The sequence below is a fragment of the Anser brachyrhynchus genome (genome assembly GCF_964034855.1).
Source record: "Anser brachyrhynchus genome assembly, chromosome: 4".
Classification (NCBI taxonomy): Eukaryota; Metazoa; Chordata; class Aves; order Anseriformes; family Anatidae; genus Anser; species Anser brachyrhynchus.
Window position 1 is genome coordinate 61893651 of NC_137698.1, and position 20019 is coordinate 61913669.

The 20019-nt window shown below is 37.7% G+C and overlaps 1 protein-coding gene across 11 annotated transcripts in view; it reads right to left on the bottom strand.

Annotated features, from left to right (window-relative positions):
- The window catches only part of SLIT2 (slit guidance ligand 2), a 262113-nt gene that overhangs the window by 215393 nt on the left and 26701 nt on the right, over nt 1–20019 (bottom strand). The window lies entirely within an intron of this gene.

Below are 20019 nucleotides of genomic sequence, written 5' to 3' on the forward strand. Positions count from 1 at the left end.
TCTTTCTTTAACAGCTCAAAAACTAATTTTGTTCTTCTGTTGCATTATTAATAGGAGCAATAGGAATGAAGTTGCAAGAGTGCAAATTTAGTTTTTTTTATAACCTAGTTTGTGGCTTTGCAAGAAGACATTCAATAAAGAAAATAATTTATCTAAAAGATTTTGTCTATGAATTAATCAAGTTAAGATAAAGGGAAGTATTTAATATGGTGACATCAATGATTATTAAAATAACTACTGTTTTCTTACTGTTACAGAAACAGGTTGGAAAGAGCTCTCCCAATTATTATCTTGGAAAAGTTTCAGTTATCATAGAATCATAGAATTGTTTGGGTTGGAAGCAACCTTAAAGACCATCTAATTCTACCCCCCTGCCACAGGCAGGGACACCTCCCACCAGACCAGGTTGCTCAAAGCCCCATCCAGCCTGGCCTTGAACACTTCCAGGGACAGGGATGAGGCATTACAACTTCTCTGGGCAACCTGTTCAAGTGCCTCACCACCCTCACAGGAAAGAATTTCTTCCTTATACCTAATCTAAACCTACTCTCTTTTAGCTTAAAGCCATTACATCTTGTCCTATCACTACCCTCCCTGACAGAGTCCCTCCCTAGCTTTCCTGTAGCCCCCTTTAGGTACTGGAAGGCCACTCTAAGGTCTCCCCAGAGCCTTCTCTTCTCCAGGCAGAACAACCCCAACTCCCTCAGTCTGCCTTCACAGGAGAGGTGCTCCAGCCCCTTGATCATCCTCTTGGCCTTCCTCTGGGCTCGCTCTAATAGGTCCATGTCCTCATGCTGGGGTCCCAGACGTGAATGCAGCACTCCAGGTGAGGTCTTATGAGAGCAGAGCAGAGGGGGAGAATCACCTCCCTCACCCTGCTGGCCACGTTGCTTTTGATGCAGCCCAGGATACGGTTGGCCTCTCAGTTTACTGGAGTGTAACACTGCCTTATGCTGTTAAGGCATATAAACATGTGAAAAACACTATGCTACATCTCAGTGAGATAAAAACAGAACAACAACATAGGTTCTCAGCAGCCTTACCCTCATCCCAACTGCACTGAGCTTTAAGCAGGCATGCATACTTACATAAACACAAACTGACTTGGAGCTACCAAGCTCACTTGAAGCAAGTATTTGAGTTCAATGGTTTATTTGAAAAATATGCCATCATCATTTTGATAGATGGCAGTGAAGATAAGTTTGATCAAATTAATGTACTGTAGGGGACAGCCTATTGGTCTCAGCTTTCACCTCCTTACATTCATTTAGGGAGTCAGAAAGAAGCTTTTAGAATATGACCCTTTCACAGCCTTGCCCTTTTCATCTGGATCTCTGGGAACAAATTTCTTCCAGATAGGACCAGATTCTGCAAATACATTTAAAAGAATAGCTTAAGCTAACTCCGAACAAAAGACAGGGAGTAGTTACCAGTAGTGGATGAGGAGGACAGGGGTCAGGAAGTCTAACTGTAGGGGGAGAACATCTGCAAAGACAGCTTTTGCTGTCAGGAAACCCCTAGAGACTTCAAGGAATACAGCAGGTACATTAGTCTCTGGAAGCAAAGGATCCTGAAGGTTGAAGGAAATCATAGAATCATTAAGGTTAGAAGAAACCTTGAAGATAATCTGGTCCAACCATCACCCTACTACCAATATCACCCACTAAACTATGTCCCTAAGAGCCAGGTCCAACCTTTCCTTGAACACTCCCACGAACTGTGACTCCACCACCTCCCTGGGCAACCCGTTCCAATGTCTGACTGCTCTTTCTGAGAAGAAATGTCTCCTAATTTCTAACCTAAACTCCCCCGGTACAACTTGAGGCCATTCCCTCTAGTCCTATCTCTAGTTATCTGTGAGAAAGAGGCTGACCCCCAGCTCCCCACAGCTTTCTTCCAGGTAGTTGTAGAGAGCAATAAGGCCCCCCCGAGCCTCCTCTTCTCCAGACTAAACAACCCCAGTTCCCTCAGCTGCTCCTCATAGGACTTGTGTTCCAGGCCCTTCACCAGCTTCGTAGCCCTTCTCTGGACACGTTCCAGGCCCTCGATGTCCTTCTTGTAGTGAGGTGCCCAAAACTGAACACAGGACTCGAGGTATGGCCTCACCAGAGCAGAGTACAGGGGAACAATTACCGCCCTGGTCCTGCTGGCTACACTATTCGTGATGCAAGCCAGGATGCAAGCAGGCAGAGGCAAGCACAACTGTGTTCTGACCTTAGTTTGAGGGAAAGAGAATGACAGTAAGCCTGGAGAAGCAAAACAAGTAAGAGAAAAAAAGGAAAAAGGAAAAAGGAGAGAAAAAAAGGAGAGAAAAAAAGGAGAGAAAAAAAGGAGAGAAAAAAAGGAGAGAAAAAAAGGAGAGAAAAAAAGGAGAGAAAAAAAGGAGAGAAAAAAAGGAGAGAAAAAAAGGAGAGAAAAAAAGGAGAGAAAAAAAGGAGAGAAAAAAAGGAGAGAAAAAAAGGAGAGAAAAAAAGGAGAGAAAAAAAGGAGAGAAAAAAAGGAAAACAAAGGAGGAAAAAGAAGGAAGAAGGAAGAAGGAAGAAGGAAGAAGGAAGAAGGAAGAAGGAAGAAGGAAGAAGGAAGAAGGAAGAAGGAAGAAGGAAGAAGGAAGAAGGAAGAAGGAAGAAGGAAGAAGGAAGAAGGAAGAAGGAAGAAGGAAGAAGGAAGAAGGAAGAAGGAAGAAGAAAAGAAGAAAAGAAGAAAAGAAGAAAAGAAGAAAAGAAGAAAAGAAGAAAAGAAGAGAGTATTTCACTGTTTTTGTCATCCTTTCACCTGGGCCAAATTAATAATTTTATTCTCCCCCTTCTACATCAGCCATATCCAGGCTCCAGACGCTTCTTTGCTAAGAAATAGGTGGCGTTTGTCTTACTTGTCTTGCAAAAATCACAAGATTGTATCTGCATTTCTGTAACCAAAGCTGTAACCTTCAGTGGCAGTTACAATTGTTTGCTTTAACTTCTAATCTTATTATCCACCTCTATTTAAAGTTTGGGACATTTTTCTGCAAAACTGTGACCCACATAAGAGTCTAAGGGTGCTCCAATGGAAAAAAAAAATGCAGTGTTACTTAAGTCACATTTTATTAAAGGTATTACAGAAATAAGACCAAAAAGAATGAGAACCAGTCCTCACACTTTTTAGCTTATAAACTCTAGCATTAAAATATTCTTCAATTTAGAAGATTAATGCAGATGATTTCACCTAGACAATAACTTGTGGTGACAAGATATCAGACAACTCGATTCCACCAACTCAGATAAAATAGCTTCTTAACAAAGTGTTTTTAAATATAAATTTGTTAATTCTGAATTAATTTTAAATGCAGATGTCCATGAGTGAAATCAGAATCAAATAGAAAAAAATAGTATTTTCAACACCATTCTGAAGTGCAAGAAATTACTCATATTAATTCTATGTTCTGCATTCATATATATTTTTTGAGATGTCGATAGTTTCTAAGTTTCTTTACTGCAGGTTACAGGTAGCTTTGAGGACACAGCCTTCTGAAAATTCAGTTATTTTCATATTAACTTATATCACTGAATGCTAGAGACACTAATGCACATAACGTGGGAAAAATTACAGGAAAAACGCTTCTGAGTTTTCTCTTATTTGGGATTTTTTTTCTCGATGAGGAAGGTTTTAGATTCTGGAAGAAGACTATTTGCCTTTGCAACTCCAGTTATCAGAAGATTACCTAGTAATTTTATCATTAAAATACTTCGGTTCTGTTACGAGAGGTTCAAGTATAACAACGCTTGAAGAAAAATTCTCCCATACCTACTGCCAAAGTAAAACCTACTTAAGATGCTGAAATGTTTGGCAAAGCATAAAAAAACCACACTGCAACACATAAGTTAGTCAACTCTCAATTTAATAATTTCTTCCTTTTATTTTTAGATGCAGTTTTATTGGTCTCTGTTCTCTTTTACCCCTCTTGTGAAAAGTCCCTTACCCTAACAATGAATTTATTCAGTGACCCTCTTTTCTTGGTTTTACAACTAATGCAGGCTTGTATCTGAAGGAGTAGGAACAGTTGATCATAAACATTTGGAGAAAAGACACAACATGTCCAAAAGGCAACAAATTAAAAAGCTAGTTTTCTCCAACAACGACCTTTAGGAAGAGAGTATTTCTTTTCAGCACCCTCTAGAAAGATCTTTTCAAAACTCTGAGAGCTCATCAATTATTTCTCTGCTAAAAATAGTTTAAAAGAGGAGAGTTTGTGTTCCTCTCCTCAGTTGCCAGAAGCATTCTTGCTTCTTCAGGAGTGGAAGGGGCATGAATGCTCTTCCTTCAGCGTCTACTCGGGACCCCCATCCTCCTGAGCAGCTCCAGTCACTCAGCAGTTTCCTAAGAGGCAACAGAATGAGCTCAGGCTCATGCTGCCTCAGTTCTGCAGGTTTTGAAGCTACTTGCAAAAGCACTGGGGAAGGAAATGGACAGGTCCAGGTAGTAGCATGTACTGTATAAAGAAATAGTTTTGATTTCATTCCCAAAATCCACTTTCCATTTCCCTTTCACAACATTTTCAGCTATTTCTTCTCCACTACACTCAGCAGAACACACTAGCATATGCCAGCTCTTTTAATACTTACAGCCACAAAAGCTGTATTTTTAGGGCAATGCCTACTACATAGATCACTATCTAATCATTCATAATCAAAATCTCTTAAGTTATATTGCAAGGTGAGAGCACCACACACATTTTAGGAAGATGCAAAGTGAAAATGCTCATTAAATTTAGCAGAGAGATGGCTAAGGGTAAAGCCTAAAGATATTGCTTTAAAAAAAAAAAAAAAGACAAAAAAGACAAAAAATACCATAGTAGAACCCTGAGAAGGCTTTCTTCACTTGACATCTGGACTTCTCTGTACTAATAAAGGTGAAGAGGAGTTTTGAGCCTGGCTTTACAATATTTCTTAACACAGTTAAACACTTGGCCATGACCCATTCAGAAGGAAATGAAAAGCAAGTTGGCAAAATGTGTGAAACCTCCAGGCAACATGGAAAAGATGGCTACTTACATGAAATGAGGGTTCAGTTTGAGAACACATCTGAAGTCTGGTTCACAGCAAAAGATCCAGTTTGCAAGTTAACATCACCAGCCTCCTGTAGTGGGTTTATGTGGCAAGGTTTTGATAGTGGGGTGATGCAGGGGTGGCCTCTGTGAGAAGAATCCAGAAGCTGCCCCATGTTAGATAAGGGCCAGTTTCAGCCAGCTCCAAAAGGGACCCACCACTGCACAGAGCCGAGCCAATAAGTGATGTTGCTTGTGCCTCTGTGGGAGCGTATTTAAGAAAAGGTGAAAAAAAGTGCTACACAACAGGAGCCCCCGGTGGAGCAGGTGGATGTGGCCTGGAGGAGGCTGCGGCCCATGGAGAGCCCCCGCAGGAGCAGGCCCCGGGCTGGAGCTGCAGCCTGTGGAGAGGAGCCCACGCAGGAGCAGGGGTCTGGGGGGAGCTGCTGCCTATGGGGGACCCGTGCTGGAGCAGTTTGCTCCTGTGGGTTGGGCCCCGTGGTATGGAGCCATGTTGGAGCAGTTCTTGAAGAGCTGCTGCCTGTGGGAAGCCCACACAGGATCAGTTTGGGAAGGATGGCATCCCATGGGAGGGACCCTGCATTGGGGCAGGGGCAGAGAGTGACCATGAAGGAGCAGTGGAGACGAAGTGCCATGGACTGACCGCAGCCCCCATTCCCCATTCCCCTGTGCCGCTTGGGGGGAGGAGGTGGCAGAGGGTAGATGGGTGAAGGTAGTTTTAGTTTGTTTTCTTTGTTTTTCACTTCTCAAGCTTGTTAGTAATAGGCAATAAATATCTTTAATCTCCCTACACTGAGTCTGTTTTGCCCGTGCGATAATTGAGTGATCTCCATTTCCTTATCTCAACCCTTGGGCCCTTTTCATCATATTTGCTCCCCTTTCCCTTTGAGGAGGGGGAGTGAGAGAGCGGTTGTGGTGGAGTTCAGCTGCCCAGCTGAGTAAAAACACCACACCCCCTTAACCTGAGATGTGACAGGCGTACATCTCTCTGATCCACATGTGGCTCTTCAAGATTATGTTCTAACATTGCCTAAAAGTTACACTGGCTGCCTTTTGGCTCCCTAGAAGAAATGTAGTTGCAAAACCTTCAAAATGAATGAATTACTTTCTTTGCTCAAGAGTCAATAATCATCCTCAGATTTACCAGTTTTTACAAAGCAAAGACCTTCACAGTGAACCAACAAACACGTTTCTGCTTTTAGAGGTTTGTTTTTGTGGTGTTGTTTTTTTGGTGGTGCTGTTTTGTTTTTTTCCCCTTCATGAAGGTGGACAGAAGGAGAAGGTGAGAGGAAGGTAAAACTGTACTTTTTTTTTTTTACTCAAAATATTACGAGCTACATAAACTTGATAGTTATTTTCTTGTTCTGAAGGCAGATTAGGACAATCAGTGTTGGTCTACAGTTATTATATGGAACATGGCTTTTGTCGTATGATTTTTTCCACAGATGAACATACCACTATTAGGTTATATCATACTAGAACGTTATAGGACTGCAAAATAACAGTGAAGCTCTCTAAGGAGAAGAATTAAAAATAGTGGTACACTTATCTTGCTAATTAACAATAATGTCAAGATACATTGGTACTAAGAATTTAATAAAAATTGGATTGCAGCTACTTCCTGAGGCTTATGTCGTATCTGTAGCATTGCACCACAGCATGGGATATCAGAACACAGTGGGACTATTTACCCTGTCAATCACTTGTCAATCTATCCAGATTTCTACAAATACCTCTTGTATTTGGAAGCACTTTCACAAACCTCAGTAATTAAAATTTTTAACACAATGACAGGCACATTTAACAAATCTACTAAATTAAAGCTACTAACATGCACAAGGAACAAAAAGTAATGTCATGGTTACCTTTGTGCAACTGGAAGTTACATGTAAAATCTCTTATAGTCATTTCAATAGATATTTATTTCTCAGGTATGATTTCCATTTATTTATTTAAAAAAAAAAAAGTTAAATGTGTGAATAATAGGGGCAGTGCCTTCTGAGTCAAGCACGTAATTTTTATTCTCCTCCACTCAATGTTTCCCATAGAAAGTAAATAAGAAAATATGTATTTTTATGTCAAGTGTCTTGGAAATCATTTATGATAAAGCTAGACTAACCAGACTTTCCATTAAGAATACATAAAAGGAAATTGTTCAGGAGAAAAAAGTCATCTTCTCCAGCAAAGACAAAAGTCTAGATATCACTTTGTCTATCAATGGAGATCACAGTGAAAGTCACCAATAATTAAGGTCACACCGAAGTTCAGGACAGTACAGCAAAGGAGAAATGATAAAAATATTAGAAATCATATGCTGAAGAAATTGAGAAGACAAAAAGCTTTCACTGTACCCAAGAATCTGATAAAGGTGATAACTGAAGAATGGAAGAAGCATGACTAAGCATGATATTCCCTGAGCTCTGACAAGTTATACAAGAAGAAAGTGTCATCAGAAATTATTGCTATCTTATCCATTAAATGATCCTCTATTTCATTGCACCTAATTTTTTCTTTCATTGATCCATGACATTTAAAACGTAGATTTGACTAGCATAAAGTTCCTCCTGACTGCCCAGGAAACGTAAGCTGGAACACTGTCAAATTACAGGTTTAATTGCTTTATACACTGTCAGAGCTTGTGTTGATGAGGAAATACAAATTTTGACGCTGAAATATTCCCTGTCCTGTGACTCTGTGTTCAGAATTGACAAGCCTGTGTTTCCTTAAGAAAAAGAAAACCCTGAAACTCTAAGATCTAAGAGCTGGAGGGAAAAAAAAAATGTCCATAACCCAAAATATCTGTCCACAAATATAGGAGAAACCGTAGCATCTTTCTCCAAGTATAAACTGGATGATGATTCAGGAAGTAATACCTGTCACAATTTAGACTTGCAAGAGAGATGAATGCATGGAGATATTCTTCATTTCTGGAATGCCTTACAGATATTTTACAGCTAAACAACATCCCTGGGAATTATCATCAGCATTTTCAAGTGACCATCTGCAAGATAGGGAGTTATATAATTTGTGATATTTCTTGGTTCTGGTTCAATGTGCAGGCTACGTCGCTTGGTGGTATCGTCTGCCACTATGTTCTTACAGTCATCTTACCCATTTCACACTGAAAAAACAAAAAAAAATGTATGAAAAGAGCAGCCAACAAACTTGGGTAATGGGAACAAATGGAGAATAATGGAGAGATAAAGAGTTTAGCTCCCTCAGCCAGAGTCCTGTGTATGTAGATTACAGAAGTACTGATTAGTACTGTTAGAGGAAAAATAGGAATCTGGAAGAACCAGAAGGATTCTGAATTTCAAGAGGTAAGCATGTTACTCCCAGATATTCACTTTATAGACTATGTCCAAATACTAGGAAATTGTGTTGATTGATTTATCAGCCCAATTAACTGTAGGCATTAAAGACAGGGCTAGAAACTGGCACTGATGGAAATGGAAGTGGGGAACATTATTTTTCTTGTCATTATGAAAAATGCACAGCATCTTTCATCTACAGACACATCACTATTTCTTAAGATTCACATGCAATTTACAGTGTTGTTTCCTACATTTTCATATGCTTGCCTTGGCACCAGCTTTCATTAAGATGCTGGCAGTGCCATCTGCAGCTCTGAAAGCATCTCCTCTGTCAACAGCTTGATCTCAGATGACTCACTCAGCTTGGGCTAGCGGGCAAGGAGAAAAGCCTCTTAAGCTGGTGTAAATAAGTCACTCACTGAGCTGCATCGAACACCTTTCAAGGAGGAGTCAGCCAAGTGAAGAGACTGGAAAAAACTGTCTTCATCAGTTTGAAATTCTACCCTTGGAATTCAAAATTTTAATTTCTGAAATTCTAAATTCTGCCATGGCCCAGATTCCATTACAGAATCGTGCATCATAATTCAAAACAGAGGACAGACAACCTCATCCTACCCAAAGCAATACAGCTCTCCCTAACCTTTGGCACAGAAACCCAGAGAACCCGACATGAAATAATCTGCCAGCCACCAGGGCTGATACTCACCACAGGTATCAGCACCATATGGTAGACATCCACACTACAGGACACAAGCCTATTTAGCAGAGAAGCTAGGCAGAATATTAAGAAAAAGCCGATGTATTGAGTTTATACAGGAATAGTTTACATCAAAAGGAAGGAAAAGGGGTTGCGACACAAATAGGAAAGATCTTTGTGTTCTGGCAGTATTTTTCCCATTCTATAAATCTGCTTTCTGAGTTAATTTTCAGGTCAGTCTGCCTTGATAGCTACTTGAGGATACCAAAAATTACTTTGGAATTATATAAAGATATTAACTTTTTTTTTTTTTTTAAGGGTGGGGTTGAAGCGTAGGTTGAATTCATGCAGCACCAGGGAGCTCATGAAAGGCTGGCAAGTAACCAGCTCTGTACCCACAAGGGGGAGCCTGCTCTTGTGAATAAATCTGAACTCTTGCACTTCGGTAGATAGTTTGTGGTATCGGACAGCTCACTGGTCTGCATTACAGAACAGAAAACTTACAGTAAGCTTCAGGCTTTAATCAGGGATAATGTTTGCATAAGAGGAGAGTCACAGGAGGGGAAGAACAGGAAGGAAGTTGGAAGAAATTAAGAAACTAGCATGCAACTTTCACAAAGAATGCATCTATCTGTCTAAATATATTGATTTTAAAAGGAAAGACCAAGCCCAAGGAAACAGGAATGGAACACACGTACTCAGAAGATATGTTTCCTTTTCTTATTTATCTTGGTTCCTTTAGTATGCCTTTTCACTTATAATCTGCTTGGAAGTGACCAAATATTTGTTAGTATTTCCACTTAGGAAATATTTATCTTCATAGCCATGGTAATACATTCACATAAAGGCACCAGAGCTGCCAAATTCCTTCATTATAATTTGGATCATGGTGCAGGGGCTGGGGTGTTGGCACTTGCATCTCACTGGGCCCATAACAGCAGACACTCATCATCATCAAGTCATTATCACATTTTCCCTTTGTGGATGTGTTTATTTTAAGAAATTCCCATGCGTTCAAACACTACCTAGGCTTACTTCAGAGTACCAATTCTATATAAAACTTCAGTATAGATATTTCCTTACTTTCCCCTTAAGTTTCATACATTCTGGAGTGGTTTCTACCGATTCACATCTCCAACTTCACATCCAAGAACAAAACAAAAAGCACGATATAAAGACCAAACAAAACCATAGTTTTCAAATGTCCTTTAAGCTCCCCCACCCCCCCCCCAAAAAAAAAAAAAAGCTCACCATGATCCCTTTCAAAATTAGTTAATTCACACCACATTTCTTTAAAAATAAATAAATAAATAAATAAAATAAAATAAAATGACACTCCTATCTGGAAAGTTTTATGCAGTGTAATCCTCCCTAACCATTACACAATCTCAAAGCACTGCTGATAAAACTACACCCAGCAGGATATTCTAATTAAGGACAAAGCAAAACAAAGCATCAATTAAAATGTGATTTCTGGTTATACAGTATTTTCCACTGGTAAGGAACTGACACCAAAGTCAGAACATCCTTTCAATCTTCTGGACCACCCAACTTAAACTGAAACATTTTTTCAATTTTTTTAATGTAATTTTATTCATTTAGTTTTTAATTACTGGTCATAACTTTGTTTCTGTATTCCATTTCTTTTCCTAACCAACTTTACAGGAAATAGATCCAGGATTTTCCACATCTTACATTAAAATGAAAGAGATTGCTAGCAGATACAGGCAAAATCATTAACCTTAGAGTACCAAAATAATTATGAACGCATACTTGAGTAGTAGGGATACATTGATCATTTTGTCTATATCTTCTTTGGAATATACAAAACTACTCTTTGTTTAAATACTTGACAAATTGATGAGACCTGGCACTAGTATTGAGCAGGGTGAGGTGTTACACCACTAAAACGTTTTCTGCAACATTTGCATTTAGCAAAGTAATTGGAAAGTCATTCTGAGTTCAGAATCCAAAATAAAACACAATGGACAATACGAAGTCATACGGCCATAATTAAAAAATGCAAGTAAAATGAACAAAAAGGCAGATTAAGAACAGCAGACTTTCTTACAAAACAAGCTCACCCACAGCAAGACCATGGGGAAAGAAAAAAAAAAAAAAAAAGGAGGCACTGAATACCGTTACAAAAAAACAAGTCTAAGGTTCCAGTTTCAACCAAGTGCACAGTCAAATAATGTTACATTGCTAAGGAACCAGGAACTACAACTCTGGAACCATAGCATCCTTTACCACACTCTTATTCTCCCTGTGAAGACATTAAGTTCCAAACACATATATCTAATTCAACAAATAACAATGCAAGATTTAATGAATACAGGTAATATTTACAGATAATATTTATCTTGATTACTTTCCTTTGGACAAGCTCAAAAATGTTTTTAAGAGGGGCATCTCCAGCTGCAATATATCTTTCCTCTGACTACTTCAAAGGCTGTGGATTTTTTGTTTTTGTTTTTGTTGTTCATATGTTAGCATCATACAAGGCCAGGCTGGATGGGGCTTTGAGCAACCTGGTCTACTGGGAAGTGTCCCTCCCTGCCCATGGCAGGGAGGTTGGAACTGGGTGATCTTTAAAGTCCCTTCCAACCCAAACCATTCTATGATTCTATGTTCTTAAACATTATCATGAAAGCCCAAACAATTACCCTTGCTAATATATTTGCATAACGACATATCACACCCTAAGGCCTTGCTGCATGCATGAAAGGCACAGCTATGAACACTCAAATTCCTCTTCCAGGGAACACACAAAAGCAAGATGTGTTGATGCTAACAGTACTTTACTTCAGTAAACAAACCTTCAAGTCTGTTAGAGGAACAGTAGCATAACCATGTGATTTTATTTAGATATATTTAGATAAAAAATTCTTTCTACTTTTGTTTATTAAAACATGCAACAATCCTTGTGTACTCTAATCTAAATTTATTTAGAAGAAAGCATGTGAAATAATACACTAATAACACTTCAACAATTTTCTGCCAATGTTGGCAGGCTCTTTAGACTGATAGATTCCTTTGTTAAAAGTTATCATGATGACCTGCAGCTCTTGTAATACAAATATAACAGCCATCAGCAGATTTCTAATCTACACTGTCAAATACAGTATTCACCACTTTCAGGTAAAAATGTTAGCTTCCCAATAAGTTTGTTCCTATTACCAACTCACTGTCTAGGGCCTATCTAGTAATAAAATGTACCATTTGTTAGCAATGCTTGCTCCTTCTGACTATTTCACCATCCTAGTCAAATACATTACATAAAACATAACAGTGCAAGCTGTCATACTGTAAAATAGAATTAGGCCGTTCTCCCCACTTGTCTCCTTTGTGAATAAATTCACTATGAAGACAGATTATAACAGACACCTGCAGTGAATAAAATTCATGGCAAAGAAAGCTTTGATTTCCTGCTCTTGCAGTGTGAATCCAATACCCATTCTTACTCCTAAATGTTAAATCTTGTGAATTTATAATTCCAGCAGACTGTCAAGTTCCACTTCTCTAATAAGAATTAATTGACTTTGGAAGCATTACTAGTATTTTAACCAGAGTACCGACTGTATGCCAAATGATCATTCTTAGGTCACCCATCTCAAAGACTTGCAACTCGTCACAGAAAACTTTTCTTGACCAACCAACCTCTTAATTCAATTACATTTCTCCTAGTTTTGCTCATTGTTCTCACTCTGTATATGCACACAATGCTTCTATTCTGCCTCTACTCAACTGTTACATAACTAAGCTAACAGCACATATTTATTTTAAAGCCTTCCCCATAATTCAAATCCCGTTCAGTTTTATTTCATTTGGATGAGGAAAAAAACAAAAAACAAAAACAAAAACAACAATAGCTTTTGCAACCTGATTACAAGAACAAACAAAAACTCAGTTTAGCCAAAATCACAGTGAAATGGTTTTCATTTTAACAAAATGAAAAAAAAAAAAGAAAAAAAAAGTGCACATTCCACAACATTAGCCAGAAGAAAACAACCCAACCTCTCCATTGGTTTTGCTGGGCTACATAGTATAGTTCAAATTTTTTTATTTTTCATTTCCTGCAGTGTCTGTTATACATATGCACAAAACTGCACAATGTTATTGCTCCATGCTGCACTGTACATTTATGTCTTATTATCACTAAGTGTCATAAAATAGCTGTGCCTCCTGTGATCAGTCTTGATTTTGACCTAAGTATTTCACATTTTCCACATGCCCCAGGCCATCCACACAGGATAAACAATTCTGGCATACTTAATTTATATCAAGTTCAAATCCCTTATTATTGTTTCCTCTTTTTATTTTTTTTTTAATTATCCCTAACAAGACTTATCAGTATGCTGTTTACACAGTCTAGATCAGTCATCAACAGGATAGAAAGACAATGGACCCAATATAAATATTTCAGCTCAGCACCTTATCTAAAACTTTAACAGTCTGTAGCACAACTGGCCATACCCCAGCAGCTTTGAACTTAATGTTGTATGTAAAATTACAAAGTAAAAGTAGCAGTGCACTGCATGTTGCAAAATTCACTGTCATGTTCATATGGCACTCTTGTTGAACAAATTTTACTAACAGTACTCTTTATTTTAGACCCCAGCGTAGCTGTTACAATTTTCTGATTATTTCCTGTCCCAGGAAGTCTTGTAATATGGTGTAAGATTATGTTCTTTTGCACAGATAAAGCAACCGTTATCAGCCAGAATGGTGACAATGATCAGCTTTGGCAGTTAGACCCCCAAATCTGGCCACTCTCAGTTACGATTTCTTTTTTTCTGTATGAGATTTAAATGAGATATCTACCAAACCTACATAAAAAGCAAATTCAGATGGGATACACCACCTTTGCACTTTGCGTCAGCTGAAAACTTTTGGCTTCTGCACCTCTGCTATAAACACTGCACCTGATAAGAAGTAGCAGTCACTCCTATTTAGATTTGGTAGGCTCTCCACTTTGTAAGAGTTCTGTTTTTTCATTTCTATAAAATCACTCTGATATAACGAGCTTTTTTGGGTGGTATTATTTTGTCCTTTTGTCTTGTAGAGGTAAGTGATGGAAGAGGTATAAGTGAAGATAACAAAGAACAACATAGGAAAAGGTTTGTAAAATTTGACAAATAGAAAAACAAAAGCATTTCTTCTATTGAATTTACAAACTCATTACTACAATTAAGGAGGGAAGCCAGCCTCTTGCCTTTTACAAAGGCAATTAAAAAAAAAAGGCATAAAAATAAAAATAAATAATAATAAAAAAAGGCATAAAAACCGGAACATGATAAAACCAATTAATCACATACTACATTTAACACTAATGTAGAAGTATTAAGGACCAAACAGGAATTTTCTCTAATTTCAGAAAATATCACTGCTTTCATGAAGCGTCTACATGTGTTTGGGTGTGTCTTATTTGTAATCCACTTTGATTACTCTCTCTAGATGTGCTAAGCTTTTCAGATTTTTTCCCCCCACGTTAAGATACACATTTACACTCTTTTTTTTCTCTCCATTTAGCCTTTCATATCTTAATAGTCTAAGAAGCAGCTACTACAAATACCCTTTCATTACATTAGCTGTTATCCTATCTTTGCAACCCTTCCCTGTGGGCCTTATCGAACTTACAAGATGCAACCTTTTCAGTTTTGAGGTCAAACAGCTACCTTCCAGCTATCCAGAATTCCTACGAAAAATCCACAGAAGAAGAAAAAAAAAGAGGCTTGATGTTTCCTCTATCTCCCTTGTATTAAAGTACTAATAAAAGCATTGAAACACAGCCACGAAACCTCCCCTCACGCACGCTCTGAAGTGGTACCTTATAAAGTGCAAGCAGCCCTTCTGTACAACTCTATGGATTAGACATTCACAATAAAAATAAAAATGTCATTGAACTGTCTGGACGGAAGGGAAAACAAAAAAGAAAGAGGCAAGGATTTTGTCTCTTGTATGCATTACCCTGCAAATCCTCAAGGAGTACTTAACCAAAGATTTACCCCCCGTTTCAGCCCCTTCTTTCTCTCCCTTAAAGATTAAGGGCCATGGAAAGAAGCCTTCAGAGCATGGTCCTGTAAACACCCTTGAGCCAGGAAGGGCCTGCACCTGGGCCTGGCTGTAAAGATGAAAAGAGTTCAGCAAGTCCCAGCTTTATTCCCCATGAGGTGGGCCTGAACAGCCGCTAGCAGAGCTGGCCCCTCAAGTGTCTGCAGGAGAGAATAAACTCCGCTCTGTATTCATAAGCAGCCTTTCCCAAATAACACCGCCAGCCTAGGCTCCAATAGTCTTACAAGGTTCAAGACAACAGGCTCGGTTGTCCCTTGCAGCAGCCCTTCCTTCAGCTCTCCGCTCTGAGGCCAAATACTGCACTTTGTCTATTTGCACTTTTCCTTATCCTTACCGTAACGAGAGTCCCTTTAATTGCTGCTTAGATAATCGATGTGGCCTACCCACTGGGACTCTGCATCCCACACAGTGCACCATGGTTTCAGCCGAAGTCTGTCTGTGGAAAGTTAAGTCTGCATCTTCCTGCGCGCATACTTACTTACCTTAACCATTCACTAGTCCAATAAATCTAAAATCTCTGGCAGAACTGTACTGTGAAGAGAAGGTAATGTAAGTATGGGGCAGGGCAGTGCTCTCTTTTATCCCAAGTACTCTTTCATCTGATATCGCAATTCAGAGGAATAGGTATTGCAGAAATTCCCATTAAACACACTGGAAAAACGTACTAGCTGAATGTGAATACACTGCTTTAATTGCAAATGGTCAAATATTTTCAAGAAAAGCAAATGCAAATACATCTGACAAGCCTGTATCTGAATATTAGGTTTCAATTTAATAAATATATTCAGGGAATTGTGCAAAACATTGAGATCTCACTGGCAGATAGAACTCACGCTGCAGCTGTAATATCTCATCAAGTGTTGGATGTTTTATGTCATTTGTGTGGAGAAAAGAAACATTTACTGTATCAGCAGATTCCTAAGTTTTCCAGCTCACTTATTGACATGTGTAAAGGATATGATCATCAGAAAAAGAGTATACCAAAAAAAATTGTCATCAATAATTGAATTAATCTGTTCTGGGTTTATATTATTAATCTATTAACATGCTTTAAAGTTGGGGTTTTAAAGCCTGTCAGTCTGATTAAAAACACACCTCTAAAAAAAGAACTCCAAAAAAAGTACAATGTCTCAACCTAGCTGTAATTTCAGTTTTTACTACAGAATATTTACAGAAAAAAAATCAGTTGAAGAGCAGCTGCACTTTAACAAAGAACATTTCATCTAGCTTTAGCTCTAGGATGCAAAAAAACTATTCAAACATGCTTTGTAGGGCAACATTATTGCAAAAAGCATTTGTAGCTCATCATTACAACAAAAAGCATTATTAAGGACCAAGAGCAAATTAAAGCTTTTAGATAGCCTTGACTTTCTTTGATACAATGGAACATACGAAAGTAGATCAGTGCTGCCTAAAGTGGATATGCATTTTTGTAGTAATGTTGCTTCCCTTGCCAATTTCCTACTCCTTTTGAAAAATTCAGACAGTAGCTACTACAACCAATGAACGATATACTGTTTCATAACCCTTCTTCTTATAAAATCTCACATTCCTATTGAGAGCATACAGAGAAATCTTGCAAAACAACGATCTCTAATATTTGTAAGTTATTGTAAAATTTTTGTTGATACATTCTATTTTTGTAAGTACTTTTCTATGAAAAATATGAATTCTCTATGCTCTTTACAAGAATGTACAATTAGGGAAATACTTTAAAAGGAAAAACACATTTCGTGTTTGAATGCTATGTGAGTAACTTTAGAGAAGCTTTAAAACAAATTCAATGCATTTAAAATGCTATATAAATCAACATTCAGGATGAAGGGTCAACAGGGGTTAAACTGTCTGTCCTTCTTGACTACGTTCATAAATGTCTTTTCTAGCTGTACTTATAGAAGCAACTGCGGAGTAACTTGGATATTAAAACCTCCAAGGAAACCAACAATAAAAGCTGCTAAGAATTTCACAAGTTTTTTTTTTTTCTTTTTTTTTTTTTCCTTAGGTGTTAATTAAATGATCATTTAACACTGAAATGTAAACACAACATTTTCATCTACTGACAGCATAGCCTATTATAAATCCAGGGTAATAAACGTCCTGGTGTTAATACTCTGAACCAAGTTCCCACAACACACTAAGATGCCTTGTCGTGTCTAAGGTTAAGCATCTAGACACAAAACAAAGATTGTGCCTACTCGACTTCCAGTTCAATTTTCCCATCGCCCAGTGACCTAGGTAACACTTTGAGCAATAAAGAATAAATTTAATTTCTCCAGCATTTTGTGAGGATTAGGAACAATTGTTGGCCTGCAATGACTTTTTATCCTTGGATTCTTTCTCTTCCAGAGCATTCCCCCAGTTCTAAAAGAAAATTCTGATGGTTTAAGACACAGAACAAACAGAACTTTAAATTAGGCTTTTTTCAATCAATTGGAACTGTTGGAGGGGAAGCAATCAACCTTTCTTTGGACTTTTCTGAGCTATTCAGTTACGTCAGGCTTTAATCTTCCACTCGCAGAAGAAACCTACCATCTTAGGGACAAGTCTCTATACTTTCACATTTTCCCTTGGCCTGATTTATTCCTCTTTTCTATTCTTTTTTTTTTTTTTTTAATCAAGATGACATGGCTGCACTTAAATGTCCACTCTGTGCAAGCTGAGACTTACAGATGTCCCCTTTATAACATTTCACACCATGTTTCTGCACCACATAATAATGGCATTTCCTCTGACATGCCTTTTTACTTTTCATTACTTCCGTCACTGAGATTCAGTTTCCTACTTAACTCTTGCCTAAAAGGTTTCCTATATCACAATTTACCAAAGCTTTCATGGTTAACCCTCCAAGAACAACCCAGAGACTGATTCCAACTGGACATTAACATGGTTACAGGTGATCCAAAACCAGTTACTTTAATTTTCATATTAAGAAAGCAGTTATCTCAATTCTTCACTTTAATTACTATCATATCATCAAAAATACAGAGGATAATTATTTTTGCTTGGGGCCAAGGAGGTCGAGGTAACAAGGCCATAATTACTAAAGTAGACTTAATTACTTTGAATATCACCATGTTATTTTAAAAGTGCTGTGGGTTAAATAAGTAATTATTAATGATTCATGTTTTTACATTAGATATATTTAAATGCTAACAGCAATAAAAGATTATGACTACCACAGATACTTATGTTGGTCCAGAAGAATCGCTCTAAGCCATATTTGTGTTTGCTTGGTGTTTAACATGATTTTCAAATTAAGGTTAAAAGCAACTATAAACAGTTTTGGCATGTTTGTTACAATAAAAAATCAATAGAAGTATCCCTACAGATGCTTGTTTCTGAAAATAGTAAACTATAGCTTCGGTAGTGCAGATTATGTAAAGATTTAATGATATGCTTGGTTGCGGAGTTAGCTTACAGCCCTGAAAGTCCATCCAATTTGTTATTTTATCCTACAGCAGATGAAATATCATCATTAAAACAATATATGAAATTGTATTTTTTTTATAATAAATAAAGACAAATTTAACTGCAACTTAAAGATGCTTCCCAATTATCTCCAAAATTAAAACCAAACATCTATCATGAGAGACCCCCCAAAAAAATTGTTTCCAATTTAAAAAATACCATACTATTCAAGTAGCAATCTCAATTTTGTATGTTTGGAACACCTTTTTTTCCCCTCCCTGCACCACATCATACCAGGTGCTGTGGAAATACAAAAAAATGCATAGCTGATGAAAAGTCTATAGATTAAGAGACTCTAAAACACTAAAGGGCAGGAAGAGTAATTTAATTTGAAGTTTAAGTAATAATTGCCAAACACAGTGATAATATATTTTACTCTTTTTTTTTTTCTCCCCTGACTCCATTTCGAAAATTCATTCTGGTTCCAACAACACTCAACTAAACCTAAGGCTGAATGTTGCTGTTGCTAGGATATAACTACTGCAAGTTGCACATGAAATGCGTATATCTAATTCTTATTTCTGTGTTCAAACAATAAATCACCTGCTGCACTGTACAAGTTTTTGCAGTACTTCCAAAATTTCTATAGTCATCTTGCCATCTCTTACCTTACGTAAGTAGGACTTATGTCTGAAGGAAAGCTGTAGTGTTATTTGTTTTGCTCACTATGTTGTAAAGGGTGACTGAGTTTTCAGTTTTGAAAAGTTATAGCAGAGAATGAGAACTGAAGGTAGAGGCAAGTCATAGGACAACAGGAAAAAGCACACACACACAAGCTAAATTGCTTAAAGCATTCAAGCTCCTGATTTATGTTTCTCCCTAGATTAAAAAATGAACAGGTGACAGAGAAGCAAAAAAAAAAAAAATCATTTTATAACATCTTACAGAGTTTTGCCTCCTAGATTTTCCATACCAGAAATGAATGCCAAAGAAGAGAGACAACAAACCTAGCACGGTAGGCAACTGATTCTTAGTTACTCAACTCCTTCGTATAGGTAATGAACCTTAACGTTGATGTATTTAATATCTATTGATTCTTGTATTCCTAAATAGTCCTGTCTTTACCTGTGGACTGAAATTACAGCAAAAATAAAACTCACAGAACTGACAGCAAACTTACAGCATAGGGGATCAAATTCACTCTGAAAACATTCTAGACTGAGGCATTAAGACTTCAAATTAGTAACAACACACTGAGTTAGCAAAGCTATGATAATGGTGCATCCACACTGCAAGCAATAGTAATTAGCTTTGCATGTTAAATTAAGGATTTCCTTTTAATTACTGGCTTACAATACAACAAAGCCAGAATTGTACATTTTTTTATACATATATGATATATAGCATCTCTTTGTTAATAAAAATAATTTTGAAAGATATTTATTTTCTAAGAACTATACTTACTGTTCAAAAATGATGCTAAT